This window comes from Otolemur garnettii, unplaced genomic scaffold (genome assembly GCF_000181295.1).
Source record: "Otolemur garnettii isolate 467f Iridium unplaced genomic scaffold, OtoGar3 scaffold00042, whole genome shotgun sequence".
Classification (NCBI taxonomy): Eukaryota; Metazoa; Chordata; class Mammalia; order Primates; family Galagidae; genus Otolemur; species Otolemur garnettii.
In genome coordinates this window covers 4,464,694-4,486,887 of record NW_003852437.1, presented here as the reverse complement: position 1 = coordinate 4,486,887, position 22,194 = coordinate 4,464,694, and the positions used below count along the sequence as shown (strand labels likewise).

Below are 22,194 nucleotides of genomic sequence, written 5' to 3'. Positions count from 1 at the left end.
TTCTGGCTGGCTTTTTTAACTTAGCATCATGTTTTCAAAGTTTGTTCAGGCTGTAGCTTGCGTGAAAGTTTATGCTTTCTCTTTTTTGGCCAGTAATATATTCCCTTGTATAGACAGGCCACATTTATTTGTTCATTCACCAGGTGATGGACATTTGTTCCAAAGTTATTCCCACTTTTGCTTATTATAAATAATGCTGCTATGAACATTCATGTACAAGTTTTTGTATGAGGGTAGGTTTATATTTCTTTTGGGTAGAACTGGGAAGCCTGTGTATGTTTTTAGTCTTTTATATGTGTTTGCAAATGTTGACATCTAGTGTGGAAGGATTTTAAATAATTCAATAATGCAAAGCCTCCAGTTTTTGTGGGTGCCCATTAAAAAGCTTTTTGCATTTTTCTTCTCTAAATTGATAAACACGGCACTCTTATGAATAGCTAGCTCTTCTTCTTTAAGGATTTAATAATCCAAATTATTAACATTTTAAGCTGCATTCTCAATTTTTTTGACTTGTGACCTCTTAGATAATTGTTTTGTTACTTTTTAACATGAATGTTATAACTATTGATGCCATATTTGGGTGTTTATTTATAATTTGTATGTATGAATTTTAAACACCTTACAAACATATGTGATAGTATTTTTAAAAGTGGAAAATTTTAAGATATAGTATGTTGTACGTTTGTTTGTTTTTTTGAGACAAAGTTTCATCCTGTCACCTTAGATAGAGTGCAATGATGTCATAGCTCACAGCAACCTCAAACTCCTGGGTTCAAGTGCTCCTCTTGCCTCAGTCCCCGGACTAGCTGGGACTACAGGTACTCATCACAATGTCCAGCTGGTTTTTCTAATTTTTTTTAGTAGAGATGGGATCTCACTCTTGTTCAGGCTAGTCTCGAACTAATGAGCTCAGACAATCCACCGATCTCAGCTTCTCAGAAGGCTAGGATTATAGGAGTGAGCCACGGTGCCCAGCCTTGTTGCAAATTATTAATAGATGTGTCCCTGCCACTGAAATGTTGAGTTTTATGACTTTCTTACTCTTGTAATGAGATTAATAGCTTTAAATTGGATTCTCCAAGAAAGAAAGAAGATAATTGTTGCTCTTGCTGACCATATGATCTTACACTTAGACAACCCCAGGGACTTAACCGCAAGGCTCCTGGAAGTGATTAAGGAATATAGTAAAGTCTTGGGATACAAAATCAGTGTCCACAAATCAGTAACCTTCATATACGCCAATAACAGCCAAGCTAAGCATCAAATCAAAGACACTATCAATACCCTTCATAATAGCTTCAAAGAAAATGAAATATCTGAGAATATACCTAACAAAGGATGTGAAGGATCTTTCTAGAGAGAACTATGAAACCCTGAGAAAAGAAATAGCCGAAGATCTTAACAAATGGAAGAACATACCATGGTCATGGCTGGGAAGAATTGACTTTGTTAGTATGTTCATACTACCCAAAGCAATCTACAGATTTAATGCAGTCCCCATTAAAACACCAATGTCATACTTTGAAGAACTTGAAAAAATAATACTGCATTTGATGTGGAACCAGAAACAACAGCAACAACAACAAACAGCCAGTGCAATTCTAAGAAATAAAAACATTCTGGAGGCATCACATTACCAGACTTCATGTTATACTACAAATTGAAGTGATCAAAACAACATGATACTGGCATAAAAATAAAGATATAGATCTATGGAATAGAATAGAAAATCTAGAGATGAACCTAGTCACATATCACCATTTGATCTTTGATATACTAGACAAAAGCATACACTGGGGAAAAGAACCCCTATTTAATAAATGGTGTTGGTAGAACTAGTTAGTCATAGGTGGAAGGCTGAAACCAGACAAGCACCTCTCTCACCCACTTAACAAAAATTGATTCTCATTACATAAAAGATTTAAATTTAAGACATGAAATAATAAAAGTTCTAGATAAAGCATTGGAAAAACTCTTAACAAAATTGGACTGAGAAAAGATTTTATGAAGAAGAACCCCTTGGCAATTGCAGCAATGCCAAAAGTAAATAAATGGGATGTGATCGAGTTAAAAAGCTTCTGCACAGCTAAGGTTATAATAATTAAAGCAAATAGACATTCTTTGGAATGGGAGAAGATACTTGCATGCCTGGAATCTGACAAAAGGCTGATAACCAGAATCTAGACAACTCAAACTAATCAACAAGAAAGAGCAAACAATACCATTTATAAGTGGGCAAGAGACTTGAACAGAAACTTTTCTGAAGAAGACACAAATGGCCAACAAATACATGAAAAAAGGCCCATCATCCCTAATTATCAGAGAAATGCAAATCAAAACTACCCTGAGATAACACCTAATGCCAGTGAGAATAGCTCACATTGCAAAATCCCAAAGCTGCAGATGCTGGCGTGGATGTGGAGAGAAGGGAACACTTTTACACTGCTGGTGGTATTCGAAACTAATACAGCTTCTATGGAAAGAAGAATGGAGAAACTTCAAAAAGGTAAAAGTAGACCTTCCATTTGATCCCATGACCACATTACAAAGTGTCTGAGCAGAAGAAAAATCATTCTACCATAAGGACATTTGCGCTAGAATGTTTATTGCAGCTCAGTTCACAATTGGCAAGACATGGAATCAAGCCAAGTGTCCATCAACCCATGGATTAATGAACTATGGTATATGTATATACCATAGAATACTAGTTAATCATAAAAAAGATGGAGACTTAACATCTTTTGTGTTTATTTGAATGGAGTTGAAGCACATTCTTCTTAGTAAAGTATTACAAGAATGGAAAATCAAGTATCCAATGTACTCAATACTAATATGAAACTAATAGATCGTGTTTACATGAGAGAAAAAAGAGAAAAACACAAATCCAAATGGGGAAAGGGAGGAGGAGGGTAATTGGTATGCTCTCACCTAAGGCTCACAATGTAAGGATACACAGCACACCCCCTAGGTGAAGGGCCAACTATAACTTGAACTTTACTTAAGAAACATAAACAATATAATCTATTTATTTGTACCCACATAGTAATCTGAAATTTAAAAAGTGAAGATTATAAAGAAGGTAGGCTTTAGCAGCAGAAATATTCTTTTCTTCTTAATTGAAGACATTTTAATAGTCATCTTTATAGCTTACCCCAGGTCTATAGCTTACAGTTATAGAATTTTTGCAGTGTAGAATTCATATACTTGGATTTTCACAACTTGCTTGTTGTGAGTCCGTCGGAAAATAGCTTTCTCTTGTTCCTTTTTGTTTATTCATTCTCTAGTTTCCTTTCTTAAATTCTGTCTCATCCTATCTTGTATGGGTCTTATGAAAGAACATGATTTGGTTTCTGCCTTGAACTGTCTTTAAGTTTGATTCCACATTATCAGAGGGACTTTGAGTTTTTTTAACTATTTTGTGATGCTGTGGTTGAAGTCCTACATCTTTTCTGCCATCGTATCATCATGTTCAGAATCTAATGAATTTATTTGGCCCCTACATTATATACCCCTCCACTACCTTCCTTGATACTGTGCATTCATTTATATTACGTTTATAAGTTATAAATTAAAATTATCAATTATAGACTAACATGTTTCTTGGAATAAAAACACGAATACAAGCAGCATGTAATGTTGTAATCTGAAATGTCACATGCCCATGGTTCTATCCTTCCCAAGTACCACAACCCAGAATAAACTACTGTTTCTTATTTGGCCTAACAGAAAATTTTAATATATGTATATTCAAGCACTTAAAGTCACATACATGTTTTTTTTTTTTTAAAGAAATGATATTATTCCATAATTGCATGGGGGTCGATATCTTGACATTCCCCATCCACCTGTAATTGACATTGGATAATGATGTAACTAATTTCTGCTTTCTGTTTGCTTTGGCAGACAGGAAGCTCTAGGGTGGAGCTGTCAGGAGCCTGGTGCTCAATTAGAGTTGCCTACTGTAGCTCCAGCTTTCTGACTGGAGTTTTCTTCTCTCTTTTTGCTTAATTATTCTTTTTAAAATCTTTTTTTTTAAGTTTTATTATGGCTTCTTTGTGTGAGCCATTTTTAAAAATTTTAGTGAACAGGAGGATTGAGTAATTTGGCTAACAGAAGAGAAATATTTGACCAAATGCATCTGATATTGTTAGATCCTACTCTGTGTTTGTATAATTTTAGCACTTTGGTAGCTCAAAGCATAATATTTAAAAAATTGTTTTTCCACCATGTTAATGGGTGCTGAAGTACTCCAAAGGGTTACCGTAGATCACAAACTCAGCAAAGCATTTCATCTAATGAAAGTCCTTTTTAAAACAACAACAAACAACAAAGATAAATGATTTTCTAGCTGAAATATTTGAAACAATTTTGAAGTATAGGGAGACTTTCTTTAAAAAAAAAAATGCTCATTACCTCCCAAAGATAAACTCTTATTTATCTGGTATCCTATTGGAAATCCATTGTTTTTATTTGTTGGTACCATATTTCAGTAGGAAAAATAGTTCATGTTTTTTGTCATTCTTTCAGAATGATTTACCACACTTGGTGATCCTTACCTCTAAACTCCGAATGGATTCACAGGTAGCAAATTTAGAATATCCGTTTAAACAGTGAAAGAAGTCACTTAAGATGCAAGGCTATCCTTGTTTGCCATTGTACATAGAATTTCTTAGTAGCACAATATCCACATATATGTGTTTGGAAAATTGTATCAGAATTGATTTTCAATTAATCAAAAGTACTAAATCATGCTTTGTGTTACCAACGGTATTTAAAATTAATTTCGGAAGTTGTGTGTGTGTTTTGTTTGTGTTTTCTTTTCTTATGTGATAGAAGGCCATACATTAAATTGTGGCTCTTTGTTGCAATCCTTTTGGAAGACAAAAGGGGTGAACTTGCCCATCCATCATGGTCAAGTGACTAGAGTGCTAGGATTCCACACGTACTTAGAGAACTTGAACTAGAATTCCTATTCTCACATTCTTACATTTGTTAGTGGTTAATTTAGCCAACTGTATGTTTTAGTCTCTTACGGATTAGTCAAACAAAGCTATTCTGTAGCCTTCACTCATTAGTATTTTCTGTCACCGTCGAATTCTTGCAGTGGCTTCTCCTCACATTGTTTTGACATCCTCACTGCCTGTTTGTCCTCAGCACATTGCAAGCTAGGTTCTGCTTCACCCACAAGGAACTAACTCCCTGCTTACTTCTTCCCTGGTCTTACCTAATTTTATCATACTGTACCATTTTACAATGAATTTTCTCCTTTAAATGTGCTCATCTCTTGACTTATCACATACTCTTAATTTTATTGCTATACCTGGCTATTTCTTCCCTTTCTCTTATTGTTCACATTCTTTCTTTTACTCAATGCTTCAATTGTTTTTCTTTATTCAGTACTTAGTTACTCACATTTCTGTCTTCAAGTCTCTTTCATTTTCACTGGATACACTATTCCCTGGCTTTTGTAACTATTTGTTTGCTAATGATTCCTAAGTCTTTATCTCCAGCCCTTACCTTTCTCCTGAGCTGTAAATTATTGTTCCATCTGCTTACTGGACATTCAAGTTGGTGATTTAACAGAGCTTTCAAAACCCAAATCCATTTCTCTAACTATATTCCCTCGTTTGGTTAATGTTGCTCATTCATCCAGCCAGAGATTTAGGTTCTCGAATTCTTGAACACGTCATTTCTATCACTTTCTACATCTGATCAATCAAATATACCATCCTTTTGCTTCTTACTTTTTCTTTTTCTTTATCTGTTTAACTTTCAGTATTTGTTGAATCATTAAGCCATATAAACAGATATAGGCCATGTTAGGCTGCCTGTAGAATGTTGCTGTGGGAGTTTCTATGAAGAAGTGGGGGGCATTGTCAAAGGTGACTTTCCAGGGGAGATGGTCTGCAGAAGAATGTGTTGGCATTTTCCAGGCCACAAGAGTGTTAGAGGGGGTGGCATGAGGTATTTATTACCAGGGGCAGGTGAGAGAGGCTATTTCTATGAAAAAAGGATCCGGCATGTGTCAGATGTTTAGCAACATTAAGATGTGGAAAAAATGTCTTGGTGAACAAAGTATTTTAGTCTTAAAGATAGAGAAAACTATGGGATCATGATAATTATGTCCAAATAGAACATTGATTTTCAACCAGTGTTTCACCAGACCCTATGAGAGCATCTTAGGTATGCAGTGGAAATTTTTAAAGATCCTTATTTAAATTATTTTTGAAAGAAGCTCAAAGCTCAGTGAGTATATGCTTGTTTTACTCTTTTTTTTTTTTGATCATCATAATGTAAGTGTGCCATGGAAGTTTAACTATAGGTTCAAGGGTGCCATGAGATTAAAAAAAGGTTAAAAAACAGTGAAACAGAAGAATTATCTTTTGAAATTGTGAGTTTGTTCTGAGGAAGCTAAGACATATCATGTGAGCATCTTTTTTTTTGCTTAATATAAAGAAGAAATTTTATTTGGATGTTTTGAGAAGCAGTTGGATGTTTTGGGAATTTGGATGTTTTGAGAAGCAGTTCCCCATTGTGTCAGATGTTCATATAGAAATTGGAAAATGCTTATCAAGTATACCATAGATGGAATTGAATCATTACAAGGAGTAGACTAGAGGACCTCTAAGATCCAGTCACAAACAGGATATATGAGTATCCCTAAGTTTAATACTAAAGAACCTCAAAAGCTTTATAGTTTTAGCTATAAAGATTGAAAATATTTATAAGAATATACAATTAATTAATAGACAATATCTAAACTCTTTTACATCTTTCTCTCAACAGGTATCATAAATGTAATTTATATATTTCTTTACTGAGTTTAGTAGCTTAAAATTTCTTGCAAAAGTGCCAGGAAAAAAGGGTCTTACTTAGTTTTATATCCCTTAAAGAGTATCTTATAACTTACTGATTTGAGGCAGGAAGGGATATAATCATGAGTACAGTTTATATTTATTTGTTCAAAGCTCTGTTCTCATGAAAATTGCTACATAAATACTTGTTTTAACAACTGTTATTATTAGGGATTTGTATGAAAGTCTGCCAACATGGTCCCAATATTTATATTATAGATCACAATGTTTTGAAAAGAACAGTTTCTCAACTGTGAACTTTGTTGTTTTTGAAATCTAAAATATACTGGAGTTATGTTCAATGATTGCAGTTGAAATAGTTTTATCCGGTCTTTTTTTTTTTTTTTTTTTTTTTTTTTTTTCTGTCCTTAAAGAACAGAAGTTCATAGAAAAAGAATACCTATTTATTTCAGTTAATAAGTAAATAAAGTGAAATAAGGGATTCTTTTTCTAGAATTGAAGAAGGTCCATCACCAAAAACTATTCACTTGATCATTACTATCCTAGGGATACCAACTCATTTTCACTACTGATAATAACCCATTATTGAAATTACTCCTTGGTCCTAAGGCGATTATAGATTCTGGATGCCATGTTTATATTAAATGATACTCATATATCAAAATGCTACTTTTAGAGTTTGAGTTTGTCTTACAATTTCAGTACCTTCAAGTGAGTAGAACCTAGTTATTAGAGAAAAAACACTCAAGACCTGAATAATATTTCCATGAATAAAGTAATTAATTTGTGATTGGCTAATTTTATGCTTTTTGGTTCACAGAAGTCTTCTTGCTGAGGAATCTTGACACAGGCAATGTGTCAAGAATGTTTACATGAATATAAAATTAGCAACTATATTTAGCTATAATTAAAATCTAGTATGGTATATAAAACCTATTTGTCTTTGACTGGAACTTATTCCCAGTTAATGAGGTCTCAAACAAGGCATAGAGTGTATGTCCCTTTTTGAAAAAAATGATATTTTCTTAATTACTGTCTGTGTTTGGGTTAGCCAATTTTGACTCAGTTAAAAAGCTGCAAAATCATGATCTGAATTTCTCTTTTTCTTATGGGTAGTTTTCCTTTAAGTTTACACTACTCGTACAAATACCCAACATTATGAGCCAGAGAGTTTAAGATAAAGGTGTGGATTTAAAGTGTAGTGTGAGTCCACAGAGGATTGGACTCATTTGTATAAAACCTAATTTTTTTTGTTAGTTGTCCTGGTCATATTTAGATCTTTCTTCTTTTCAGCCATTTCTTTCTTCCTTTTTTTTTTTTTCTTATTGTTTCTGAGGGTACAAAGAATTAGGTTATACTGTTTGCATTTGTTAGGTAAAGTCCCTCTTACAGTTGTGTCCTGCCCCCAAGAGGTGTGTCATACACTGTGATCCCCCAACTCCTCCCTTCTTTCCTTTCCCTGTACCCTCATTCTTAGCTCCCCCCCACCTTGAATTGATTTGATGTTTTCACTTATGTGAATATGTATTAGATCATCTACTGCCTTCATATTAGAATTGAGTACGTTGCATTCTTGTGACTCCATTCTTGTGATACTTTACTAGGAAGAATGTGTTCCAACTCTATCCAGGTTAATACAAAAGATGTGAAGTCTCCATTTTTTTAATGGCTGAATAGCATTCTATGGTATACATATACCACAGCTTGTTAATCCATTCCTGGGTTGATGGGCATTTAGGTTGTTTCCACATTTTGGCAATTGTAAATTGAACTGCGATAAACAATCCAGTGCAAATGTCCTTATGATAAAATTATTATTTTTTTTTCTTCTGGGTAGATCCCTGGTAATTGGATTGCAGGATCAAATGGGAGGTCTAATTTGAGTTATTTGAGGATTTTCCATACTTCCTTCCAAAAAGGTTATTGGTTTGTAGTCCCACCAGCAGTGTAAAAGTGTTCCCTTCTCTCCACATCCAGGCCAGCATCTGCAGCTTTGAACTTTGTAATGTGGGCTACTCTCTTTGGGGTTAGGTGATATTTCAGGGTGGTTTTGATTTGCATTTCTCTGACAATCAGAGATGATGAACATTTTTTCAAATCTTTGTTAGCCATTCCTCTGACTTCATCAGAAAAGGTTGTGTTCATGTCTCTTGTCCAGTGGTAGGCGAGATTGTTTGCTCTTTTTTTGGTTGATTAATTTGAGTTCTCTGCAGATTTTAGTTATCAACCCTTTATCAGATTCATACCCTGCAAATACCTTTTCCCATTCTAAAAGTTGTCTGTTTGCTTTACTTGTTGTGTCCTTAACCATGCAGAAGTTTGTCAGCTTAATTAAGTCCTATTTGTTAATTTTTGTTGTTTTTGTAATGGCCACTGAAGTTCTTCTCATAAAATCTTTTTCCAATCTGACCAACATCAAGAATTTTTCTCACACTTTCTTCTAAGATTTTTATCGTTTCCTGTCTTAGATTTAAATCTTTTTTCCATCTTGAGTCAATTTTTGTAAAAAGCCTAAATTTTTTCTTAGTTGTCCTAGTCATGTTTAGATCTTTCTTCTTCCAGCCATTTCTTTTTAATTTTCTGCTAATCTTTTGTCATTATCACTTTACTCATCTTTTGTGTCTATGTGTGTGTGTTTGTATTTTTGTTTTCTAACCCTAACCCTAAGAGGCAAAGGTGATAAACTTTGAGGGATTTGCAAGTATGTTTCTTCATTTCTGAGTTTTGTGTTTGCTGTACCGGCTCTCAGCTAAGTTACATTCCCTATGGCTCAATTCTACCTATTTTATACGAGGGACAGGAAAGTTCTTTCAGAGATAAAAGGTTACAAATCTGCCCACCTCCTTCACTCTGTTCAAGAACTCTACAACTTCCCCTTTTCTTATCTATTTAAATGGAAATACTTCTTTGTTTTGGGAAATTTAAAAACAAACAAATAATGAAGAATATTTGGGAGAGGCTTTTTTTCCCAGTAAGACAGTTGTTTTAAGTATAAAGTGTAGTCACCCCTAAAATTGAGGGAATAGATATTGGTAGGATTCCATTGTAATCCACTTCCCTGGGTGGATTATATTCATGACTGTACAATGTATTATGGGATGTGCTTCCTAAGTAGATCTTATATTATCAGGAAAATTTTGAACCGGAACCTAATGTAATACTTTTTTGCTTCTTCTGGGTTGACATAGGCAAACTTTTAGTTTTTCCATGGAGTCTCTCAGAACCCCAAACCCTCTGTTTTAGCCCTTATTCTATCCAACGTGATCATATACCTTCAGGAAAAATAATGGTTGATTGTTCTAGAAAATTCATTGATGTATGGGAGAAAAAAGGACAAGACAAAAGTTAATGGCATTGTTTAATAGTGGACTCTTGTCTCTATCAGAAAATAGTGGTGTGTAGGAAGTAAAATACTGGAGTGCTTGTCATTTTAGAGAAAGAGTTATGGAAATTGGGAGGAGTCCCAGCTAATTTCTGTTCTTAAGGATACTATAAAGAAGTATTTTTGTCTGTCCTAATTAATGTGCATGATTTTTTTTTTTAATTTAGTACAGAGAATTGCACCTTTATGGCAGGGCGTGGTGGCTAATGCATGTAATGCCTGTTATCCTAACACTGTGGGAGCCTGAAGTGGGAGGATTGCTTGAGGCCAGGAGTTCTAGACCAGCCTGGACAACATAAAGAAACCTCATCTCTGCAAAAAATTTTAAAAGGTTAGCGAGGTGCTATGACACTGGCGTGTAGTCACAGCTACTCAGAGGCTGAGGAAGGAAGATCTCTTGAGCTCAGGAGTTGGAGTGAGCTATGCTGATGTCACTGCACTCCATCCCAGACAATAGAGCAAGATTCTGTTTAGAAAAAAAAATTAAACTAATAACTTAAATAAGCCAGGTGCGGTGGCTCACACCTGTAATCCCAGCACTCTGGGAGGCTGAGGCAGGTGAAATGTTTGCACTCAGGATTTCGAGACCAACTTGAGCAAGAGCAAGACCTTGTCTCTGAAAAAAACTAGCTGGGCATTCTGGAGGGTGCTTGTAGTCCCAGCTAGATGGGAGGCTGAGGGAAGAGAATCACTTGAACCCAAGAGTTTGAGGTTGCTGTGAGCTATGCTGTCATAGCACTCTACTGAAGGGTGACAGAGTGAGACTTTGTCTAAAAAACAAAACAAACAAACAAAACCTTAAATATATGAATAAATAAAAGAATTGTACCTTTTTAAATAGTGATAGACCTTAGATAACATTTAGTTATAAACTATGTTGTTTTAAGGTTATCTTTAAACTTAATGGCTCCATATTTTTCCTTGGTCTTTTGTTTTAGTTCGATTTGAACAGAAAACACAAATACTTGGGTAAATAATAGAAATATGATTCATGTCATGAAATGGTGTTTTGCAGTATTAACAAGGTAACAGATGCACAAGGGGACTCTATCTCTTTGATTAATGACAGGAGACAGAATATTAAGGCTTAGAGGAAACATAAGAATCTGAAAAAATAAAATGAGCTGATTATGAAATGGCAGCCTTAAGGCCACTGACCAAAACATCTATGTGGAGCAGAGGGGACGTTGGGGCTTGAAGAGAGCAAAGAAAACCAGGGGAAGATGGTTATGGAAACAACTATGGGGGTGATATGCTTCTGTGGGCTTCTCAAAGCTCGGTTTTGACCTTGGCAGAAAGTGGGGGATTAGAGTAGGTATGGGGGAGGGGAAGAAGGCATCTCTTTAAAAGAATTTATGTCAAAATGGTGTTCAGTGGCCCATCACATTGAATCAGCACACCTTTATTGAAAACGTATTGTTTAGCACTCACCCTAGGGGTTCATTTCTCTTACTCTGTGAACTTAAAAACCTTTTCTTGTTAATCTTTACCATGGGTCACTAAACAGATTCTGTTTTACCTGATTAAATAAAGGGTACCAAGGCCCAGGTCGACTCCTGCTACTTTACTGTACACTCACTTAGCAGTTCACTTTGTCACACTTTTACCCCCTCTACAAGATTAAGAAAATTAGTGGTTACAGTGTCATGCAGTGAAAAGTTTTTGAGGCCTATGTTTCCCTACCTTTTTAACCCCCATTTATTTATTAGAAGCATTCCCTTAAGTGTGCGATGAGTCAACATTTCTTTTGCCTAAGTCCAGCAAAGTCAAAGTGTTGTTTAATTTAAAATGTTATAAATCGTGTGCATGCTAATTTCTTTCCCATAACATTTAATTGGAGACTTTTTTTCTCATTTACCAAAATGTTACTAGATTCCTCTGTGACCGTCTGCTATTTGAACAGAGAAGCAACTAGTTAGAATAATAGAATAGCATGACTGCCATTCTTTCATTCTCATAGCTTTTTTCTTAAAGAGATTTTTTTTAAAAGGAAGTGGTTAAAAAATGTATTATATTAATAAAGTATAAGACCCCTTGAGGCACTTTTTCATTTGACCATGTCATCCCTCCTTTCTTCTCTAATACAATACTGATTTTCCCAAGTAAGGAAAATCTCTCACTCATAAAAATTCAAACTAGGAAAACAAAAACATCACATGGAGGGGGGGGGGTGGCCTTTAACGGGATTGAAGATATTGTGCATTACAAAAGTATTTCTTGAAGATTACATTACATAGACAGCTTTCTCGTACCCTGAAAATCAAAGAACAGTTCTACTTTTTTAGGAATTGTTTTCTTCAAGGCACACCTGTTCCTAATATTCATATGTAAATGGCGTCTATTTACCTGTGAGTCCCAATGTAGCGGCTAAATGAAAACCTGTTTGTGAATTGCTCATGCTTGTTACTGTTGGACAGAGAGTTGGGATGGCTCCTCTTGCTACACTATTTTGTCCAACTACTCTCTCATCCTCCTTACCTCTTAGGCTCAGAGCATAGGATGGAAGGGACAACCAAATCTTATTCTAAAAAATGCACTTTCTAGAAATAAAGAAAAGCCTATTCTGTAAAGCTCAGTTTGGGATTTTTTCTCCTATTCTATTTCTTAGAGTTAATCCATTATTTATCACCTAAGAAGGCTTTCCAGTAAACTGATGTATTTAATTGGACCCTTAAAACTGATGGGATTTATAGCGATCATTTCTGTCCATTGTGAATCTGCTTGCAGTTGTTCTTCATGAAACTGTGAATGGTTTTTCATGTATTTTTATAACCTAAAATAACCTCAGAGAGCCAGGCTCACCAGAACAGTTGCGTTTATTTGGTAATAGCAGAGGACGGCAGTCTGGGGTATGTATGCTGTGTTCATAGGCATCTCCCAGTGCGACTGGGGCCAAAGAGAGATTTTGAAAGACAAAGAGAAGTTCACTTAAGCCGTTTTGTAACAAGAATCTTTGCTTACAGGGACTTGCAGGAGTTGGCAGTAGCTCATTGGTGAAGACAGCTGTACTGTCAGGTGTCCTTGTACAGTGCTTATCTGCAATACTGTGGCCTAGAGGCATTCCCTTGTGATAAGTCCCGTCACAGGCAAGCATGCTGTGCATGTGGGAATTTCTTATGATAAGGGCTGCTGTAGGCATTCATGCATGAAGACTCCCAATTCCGTTTTGCTCTTGTTTGACATAAGAGATTCCAGTTCAGTATTTTGAACTTCCATGCATGGATAGATCAGAATGTAAGCTCCTACTAAGTAAGAGTGTTATGTCTTTTTTTTTTTTTTTTTAATCATTGTATCTATTACCTTTGCCACATGTTAGATGCTCAAACAAAGGACAATACATGTTGCCATTGTTATATTTTCTTAGGGACTGTGTTGTTTAAAGGACTGCTGTAATAAGCACTTTGCATGTGACACACATGATGCTAATTTTTTATCTATTCTTTCCACTTATTATTGAAATATTTTATAAGTAAGAGGAGCGGAGACAGATTAAACTTGCTGAAGGTCATTCAGTGAGTTGACTTGAGACTGCCCATGTTGTTATGGCCTCAATCTTCTTCTCTGGCAGTTGCTCCAATTCTCCCCTCAGTAATACAAATTTAAAAAATTACATTCTTTTGTTTATACTAGAGTGAAAATATGTGGCTCATTTATTATTTCTCAGCTATAATTCAATGATGAGCAGTTTCTCCTAATGGTCCATTCATTCCTCCTTTGGTTAGAAAATTCACCAACAGAGCAGAAAAGGACAGGAGGGAGAGACGCCAGGGGAAACCCGTATAACTTTGAGATAAATTCTATTTTTGTTTTAATGTTAAAGTTTAACTTCTAATTCTTTAGCAATATTTACTCAACTGTCAGTGAAATGATAAATCTTCTACCTCATTTCACAAGAGGGCAGCACTTTCTTTTAAAATTTAAAGTATGACTCAAAAAATACAGTCAAATTAACTTTTCTCTGTCATGAAGTTAAGCTTGAGTGATTTGCAGGAAGAAGGGAGTCTGTCTTTCTTTGAGGCAGGTCATGAGTAAGATCAGTACAAAGCCACAGGCTAACTTGGTATCCTTTAAAAAAATGAAGCCATGGATTAAAATCCACCCTTACAATTTTTGACTTGAAATTTGAATGAGATTAACTATTTTGGTAACTTTGTAAATGTATGAGAGTCTGCCAAGATCATGACTTTCTCTTCAATTATGGAATCACATTAAGGACGTATATATTGTTAATATATTCTAATTCTTTTATTCTTGTCAAATATAAACGATGCGTTGAACAGTGCTTGTATGTTTTGTATTCTGCAGGTCATTTGAGGGGCAAATAAATCGAACTGCTTTTTTCCTCTCAAAGAGCGTGCTCCCTGTTGGGGTTAGACAGAAGGTAAAGCAAATTGACAAAACAACGTATAAACAAAGCAAAGCAACGTGGAAGTAAAGTTCAGGATGATAATACAGCATCATGGAGATGAGCTATGTGCATAGAAAATTGTCGAATAAAAGGTATAGGGCAAGGCGTTGAGGAGAGAGTGGAAATGGAATTCAATCTCAATGGCAGAATAAAATTTGAATAGATAGAAAAACCAGGGATGCTGTTGTTTAAGAGAATAGAATCTTATCAATAGAGGAAAAGCAGAGAATGCTTTAGGGAAAGCTAGAAAAGTATATTGTTGGAAATTGTAACTAGCACATGGTATGAAGAGCCAGGCAATATCATGGCACCTCGGAAGCCAGGCAGAGTAGAGCTACTCTTCCTAGTATCATAGGCACTAGTCATGTGTGACTACATTTAAATTTAAATATCCCAAAATGTAGTTCCTCAGTCCTATTAGCCACATTTCAAGTGTTTAATAACTATACTATTCTATCGAACATCACATAGACATAACATTTCTATCATCACAGAAAGTTCTATTGGGATATGAAGAACCATTGGGGTATGGGGTTGGGCTATGAAGAACCATTGAAGGTAGAGGAGGTGATGTGATATTATGAAGAACATTTGAATTTTAAGCTGTGAGCAGGAAACCAATTTTTTAATTGGGTAGGTGTTACCTACAACGTCATAGTATTTTCACTTTAAATTAGCTACTATTTTGAGAAAATAGGGGGTGAGATAAAAGGGGTAACTTTTTCATTTGTTTCCTAAGAGAATTCAGTTTGGTCGGTCACGCAGGTAGCATAAAGAAGATAATTTGAGGCTACAGGGAAACTATGGTGGGAAGTAATCCTGCAAGGAGGTGAGAGAGTATCAAAAACATGAGGAGATTTTGATATTTAAATAGTTGGTAGATGACGGTATATATGTTGGTCATTCCAAGTTGTTTTGAAGTTTTGAAATTTTTGAGCTTATGGATAGCTGGTGTGTATGACATTGATTTAGTAATTTATTATTTTTTGGTATATGCCATATATCAGAAACCATTGTAATCTCTGGGAATACATCAGTGTGCAGAATAGAAAGACTTTTGCCGTATTAGAAATGGCTTCACTGTTTGATTTTATCATTTAATATGGCTTTTTAATTGTGATCAGTGATAAACTTTCATGTCATCTATGTATATTTGTTGCAAAAATTGTATTACTAATAAAGTCAGCGTTAACTCTTTAATAAGTTGTAAACATTTTGGAGAAAATATCCAGAGATATTAAAGGATATCATACACTCACTTCTTTTTTTTTTTTTTTTTTGCTTCATCAGCCGAAACAGCAGAAGGTATGATTTATTGTATACTGGTTACACTCAGCCACAAGTGATAAACAGAATGAGTCCAGGATGTCAGGTCCAGGGCAAGGGACTGTTTTGGTGTGAGCAAGGTGGGTCTCTTAGGGGTGGTCTTGGTGATCGGATGGCGATGAGGTCTTCTATCCACTGAGAGCAAATTCCAGACAGTAGCATGCAGTCCAGCAGCTTGTACTAGCCTCCTTAGCCTCTGGCATCCCATGTTCCTTCTCTTGTGGCCTTCACGAGTGCACAACCAGCGGGTTTATTTGGACTTCTGCCTCATCTTTCTCCTTTTGTGCTTCAGCCTATGCATTTGCTTCTTCCTCCACTTTGCTCTCATGGCGCGCAGGTTTCTAGAAAGATGGCACTAAGGCCGAGAGCCATACACTCAATTCTCAAAATAATATGCTGTAATACATTTTCGGGTTTGGGGTTTTTTTTGTTTTGTTTTATTTTAAGATAGAATCTCACTCTGTCACTCTGGGTAGATTGCTGTAGGATTATCATAGCCCACAGCAACCTCAACCACTTGGGCCCAAGCAATCCTCTTGCCTTGGCCTTCCAAGTAGCTGGGACCACAGGCATCTGCCACCACATCTGGCTAGTTTTTCTATTTTTACTAGAGACAGGGTCTTGCTTTTACTCAGGTTGTTCTTGAACTCCTGAGCTCAAGCAGTCTTCCCGTCTCAGCCTGAGTGCTAGGATTACAGGCATGAGCCATCCCCCTGGCCTGTTTTCAGAGTTCTTATTAATTTTTTGAAATGTATGAAAGTTTGGTAGAACCCTTGCCCCTAAAAGGCACTATTGGTATTGCATATAAATATAGGAGTGTCTTAATTGTCCTGTAACTAAAACTATCCAATTCTCAATGATTTTTTATTGAAACTGAGGACCACTTACGCCAAATTGGTGAATGTCTTTTTGATAAGAGTGTTTGCTCAAGTGTCAGAGAAATGTTTTACACAGAAAAATCAAGGTCCAGACAAAGGTCCCAGGGTCAGCCAGCTAGATAAGTGTCACAGTGAAATCACAACACAGATCATTTGACTTTCTTATTTATCCCATGGAAGATATAATATCTAAGGGCCAGCATGAAGTAATACAAATAATCTAGTTCATAGGTAACATCAGTTACTACTCTCTCATATGTGTAAAAAGTTTTTTCCATATTGCTTTTCAGACTGTCACAAAGGAAGAATGACCTGATTCATAATTTCTATGAGAAAATTATGTTCTAATGACTTAAGGTCTTGTCATCCTGAGCTATAATCTTTTGTAAGAGTATGTACTATTAACTATAAGGTAATTAAGAGGCATTAAAAAATACATGGCATGGCTAGAAGGGAATAACCAGTGACTTTGGGAGTCGGAAGATACTGTTGCGTACTGGGTGAGATGCTACAACCCGCTGAGTCAAAAAAGATTCTGTAGGCTTGGTGCCTGTAGCTCAGCGGCTAGGGTGCTGGCCACATTCACTAAAGCTGGCAGGTTCAAACCCAGCCCAGGCCTGCCAAACAAACAACAATGACAACTACCACAGAAAATAGCTGGGCATTGTGGCGGGCACCTGTAGTTCCAGCTACTTGGAAGGCTGAGGCAAGAGAATCGCTTAAGCCTAAGAGTTTGAAGTTGCTGTGAGCTGTGATGCCACGACACTCTACCAACAGTGACATAGTGAGACTCTGTCTGAAAAAAAAAAAAAGATTTTGTAGGAATATTTAGGTTGCATTAAGTTTTCTAAATTCATTTCATATTTTTCCTTTCTTTTTTTTTTTATTAAATCATAGCTGTGCACATTAATGCAATCATGGGGTACAGGGGGCTGGTTTTATATACAATTTGAAATATTTTCACCAAACAGGTTAACATAGCCTTCATAGCATTTTCTTAGTTATTGTGTTAAGACATTTATATTCTACATTTAGAAAGATTTACATGTACCCTCATTTCATATCTTTCAATAATCTATGTATGGTTTGTAGCATTCTAATAACATATATGGTGCTTTGCATCTACTAAATAATGTAAAAAGTGTATATTTGGAGTATTTTTGGGTTTTGTACATTACCAACAGCAGTTAGTTTAACGATCAAGATGGTTATTATAATTTTGATGAAAGTGGCAGTATAATAATGACATCAATTTCATCATGTGAATGTCTTGTTCATTATGAAGGCATCCAAAGTAATATTGCAAAAATATTTTGTACAGTAGCAACTTTGCTTGAGTATTTGTTTAGCCTTCTAACATCATGGTCTTACTACTACTGTGCATCTTATGTTCACAAATACTAGATTTGAAATAGTACTTTTAAAGGTCCTGTTACTTCTTAATTTTTCCATATTTTTTCTCACTTTTTTTTTATTAATTGATAACTGTATACATTTATGCATGCATGGGGTACAGTGTAGTGTTTTCATATACAATTTGAAATACTTTCATCAAGCTGGTTCACATAGATTTTATGTCATTTGCTTTGTCATTGTGTCAAAACAGTTATATTCTAGTTCTAGAAAAGTTCACTTGTACCCTTGTTAGACAGATATATAGGTGATCTTTCCGGGCACCCTCCCACCACCCAGCCGCCCTTCTCCCCTCCCCTTCCCCAATTTTTCCATATTTTAATGTTAAATTTGAAACACCTGCAGATCCAGTTCTGAATTTAAATTGTGCTGGACATTCTCTGTTTTGGGCAACTACTCAGTCTAGTCCCAAACAAGGACATGGCTGATGCCAGTGTCAGATGGTGTCTTCCCCTGTGCCCTGTACTCATGCATCTGCTTCAGCATTTTGTGATGGTAACAGTCACTGAACATCAAGTATCCTTTCTCCAGATGTGACAGTGGGGGTCCAGGCTATTTCTTTTTTACAACTGCACTTAACACACGTGAAAGAAATTGTTGTTTATATTGCCACATCTCCCTAGCTGCTGGGAGACTCTGGTGGTGGAACGTTAGGTCCAACTCAAAAGACTAAGCGACACTTCAACTGCCTGAACAAATAAGGCCAGGCATTCATTTTTGAAAGCAGAAAGCTTGAGTTATATATAATGCCTATTTAGACACAAAGTTGTATTTAAATAAGCAGGAGTTACTAGTTATAGAATAACTTTGGAGAACAAAGAGGCTTTGTCTCATGGGTCCTTTAGAAAAGTTTACTATTGACCAACCCACTGGCTCTGAAGGCTTGTTTCTATTGAGGGCTGATTTGGTAGAGTGTTAGACCATCTGGCGCTTCAAAACTTCTCAAACTTTCAGAGGCAAAAATAATTATCTCTGGTGGTGTTAACTTTCAGATATAATGATGCCACCACTTTTGGAATATCTATCTACCTAGAAAGATAAATGCATCTTACTTGGGGATTTTCCATCAATTGATTTAATTTTATGTGAAAAAAGTAACACATGCTGTGATAAAATTTTCACACAGTAGAGAAGATTTAAAATTAAAATATCCCATTCTAGACACTCAGATCTACAGTCTTTCAGAGATAACCATTATTGCTATCTTAAAAATCTTTACAGAAATATTATCTATATTTCATAGATTGTACTTATATGTAACTAAATAGCCCCCTTCTTTTTTGGTGTGTGTATAGATATATGAGAGAGACATATATACACACACGTATATACATATATACACATACGTATATACATATATACACATATACATACATACAAATATATCCTATGTATATGCATACATATTAGGGATTATTTATTAGCCATTGAAACTATTTCTTCTTTTCTATAACCACACAGCTCTCCATTATGTGAGACTGCCTTAATTTATTTACCCAGTTACCTATTGATGGGCATTTATTTCAGCTTTTTGCTCTGTCAACTAGGATTTATTGAATATCCTTGTACATATATTTGTATACGTTTATAAATTTCTTGGGGCAGAATTTCTGAGTCAAAGATTATATGCAATTTAATATTTGATGAGTATTGTTAAATGATCACCTACCTCCAAATTTGGTAGATACTGATAATCTCCAGGAATAACGGCTTACTCTAATTCTGTCGAACATAGGAATCCTTCATTTTATAATCAGCCTACTGATTTTCTTGTAAGTTGTGTAATACATTGGGTTCGCTGTCTGTGGAGTACTTCCCTGGAAACTTTTTGGGAGAAAACAGGTGGAACTCATTGTCCAGAGCAGACATCTGAGAAAAGTGAGATAAGGTACAGAAAATAAACACCACTCTAAGAAAACAAGGATGATTATGGTCTATGAGTTTTTGACCACCACTATGGGGGGGAACCGTATTTGTAGATGTCAATGGTTCATATGCTCAGGGTATTAACTGGCTGTTGGTGAGATTAGTAAAAGTTAATCATGATTAGGGAGTTGGGGTATGATGTATAGAGAATTTTGAATAGAATACTAAGCAGGAAAGTGGCAGGGCCGTGGTTCAGTTGACATAGTAACTCAGCTATGAATGGATTAGCCTGCAAGTATCAGAAAAACCCCACTGCCTGGTACATGTATTATACCCAGAAATATAACTGATCTCATGGGGTTAGTTTGAACTTCCTCTACATTTACTCAATCTTCAGTTCCTTAAATACAAATTCAGAGTATAGGAACAATGCCCTTTTGGGGAAAGTACCAGTTTTTTACTCCTGAGTGAAAACAGCTTGTACTTTCAATTTTGACTTATTTAATATTTCGAACATTTTCATCACTGTTATTAACATTTGTATTTTAACTTGGCTTTCATTTTCCAAATCTGGTAGCCTTTGCATACTTTTCAGAAAACCTTTAAGAACCTTCTTTCCAGAGCCCTGTGTGATTTAGTTTCATATCCCACAAGCTCGTGCTGGCAAGAGACATCTGGAATGTTGAGGCTTGGCCGCCTGAGCTTGTGTCCCTCTTTGCTGATGGTGCACACTTTTTAGAAAGGATATGGCCTGGAAACATTAAGTTGTCTTGGCATTATTGTTAGTCACCTAATAAAGTACTCTCTGAATTATTAAATATTTAGAGGGTGGTTAAAAGTTGACCCCTGCACCTGGTTGCCTAATTCAGAAGCAGATCTACTGGTATTTCTCTTCCTAACCCCAACCCCACCCACCCCATCTTCTTAAAGAAGAAAAAGCTCTTTGTGTCTTTTCAAGTGTCTGAGAATCTTCTAGCTATGAGTTATAGAAGTATGTGTGTGTGTGTATATATATATACGTGTAAAGTGTTTGAATCATTTTCTCATGAATCATAATCTTTATTGCCCAATTACCACCAGCATAATAGTCAAAATAGATGGCTTTATTTTGAAAAGGCGAGCATTAAAAAATAATTCTTTGTGTACAAAGCATATCGCTTGAACTTCCTGGGATGAAAGGAGAGCTCCCCCTTTCATCAGAGGGCTCAGGCCTCAATCTTCAGATTGAACTTTCTGCCCTGTAGGGCTGTATATTACCTTAAATAGCTACCAGCTGACAGGCTTTGCTGCCGGCTGATGTTAACTAGAAAGCCGTAATGTATGGAGTGGGTCTGTCCTTAATGGAACTTCCATGGTACAAGACAGTGAATTGAAATCACAGATCATCATTAGGGTCTTAAAGATGTTTTATGTTTCAGTGAATAAATCCTAAATTAGAAAAGTTATGAAAAGGAGAATTGTGTATATTTCTCTCAGTAGAAATAACCTGGATCTTTCCTTGAGTCAGAATGGGCTTTTAACAAGTCAGTTTTTCTACCCAGGCTTGAAGCTCCTCACTCCAGCAGTTGAACAAGCCATGATGTAGCGATTTATGTGTGATCACCTCTTGACCTCCATATGCTTCACTTTAGAGGCTCCTAAGAAGCTTTTCTTCTTTTCTTTTCTTTTTGTTCTTTGTATTAGCCAAGATAAAGAGAAACCTGGTTAGGTTTTATATCTTCACAGTTTTAAAAATTTGAATTTAGTGTGTATTAGGAACGGTGCTTTAAGATCCGCTCCAGGAGTGAGGACACAATTTGTTTTTTGACAAAGCATTTAGACTGCTCTTTTGACTTAAGTCTTATTGCCTTAATAAAATTCACAAATACACAACTTCTAACAAATTACATGAAATACAGTTCTTAGGTATAAAAATTTTCTAATTACCCTCACCTTTGAACATCGTTGGGCAAGCCATCTAGACATTTAGCTCCCTCCATGTTAGCCCTGGAATGTGTTTCTTATTGAATAATTTAGATTGAGATTGTTTGGAGTCCATTCTTAAATGTTCTTGTGTTCTTTGTGGTTCAGAAAGTTTTACTTTCTCAGGCAACTCTGTGTCTATGT

General features: G+C 35.8%; 1 protein-coding gene across 1 annotated transcript in view; it reads left to right on the top strand.

Annotated features, from left to right (window-relative positions):
• The window catches only part of UTRN (utrophin), a 513,062-nt gene that overhangs the window by 316,799 nt on the left and 174,069 nt on the right, over positions 1 to 22,194 (top strand). The window lies entirely within an intron of this gene.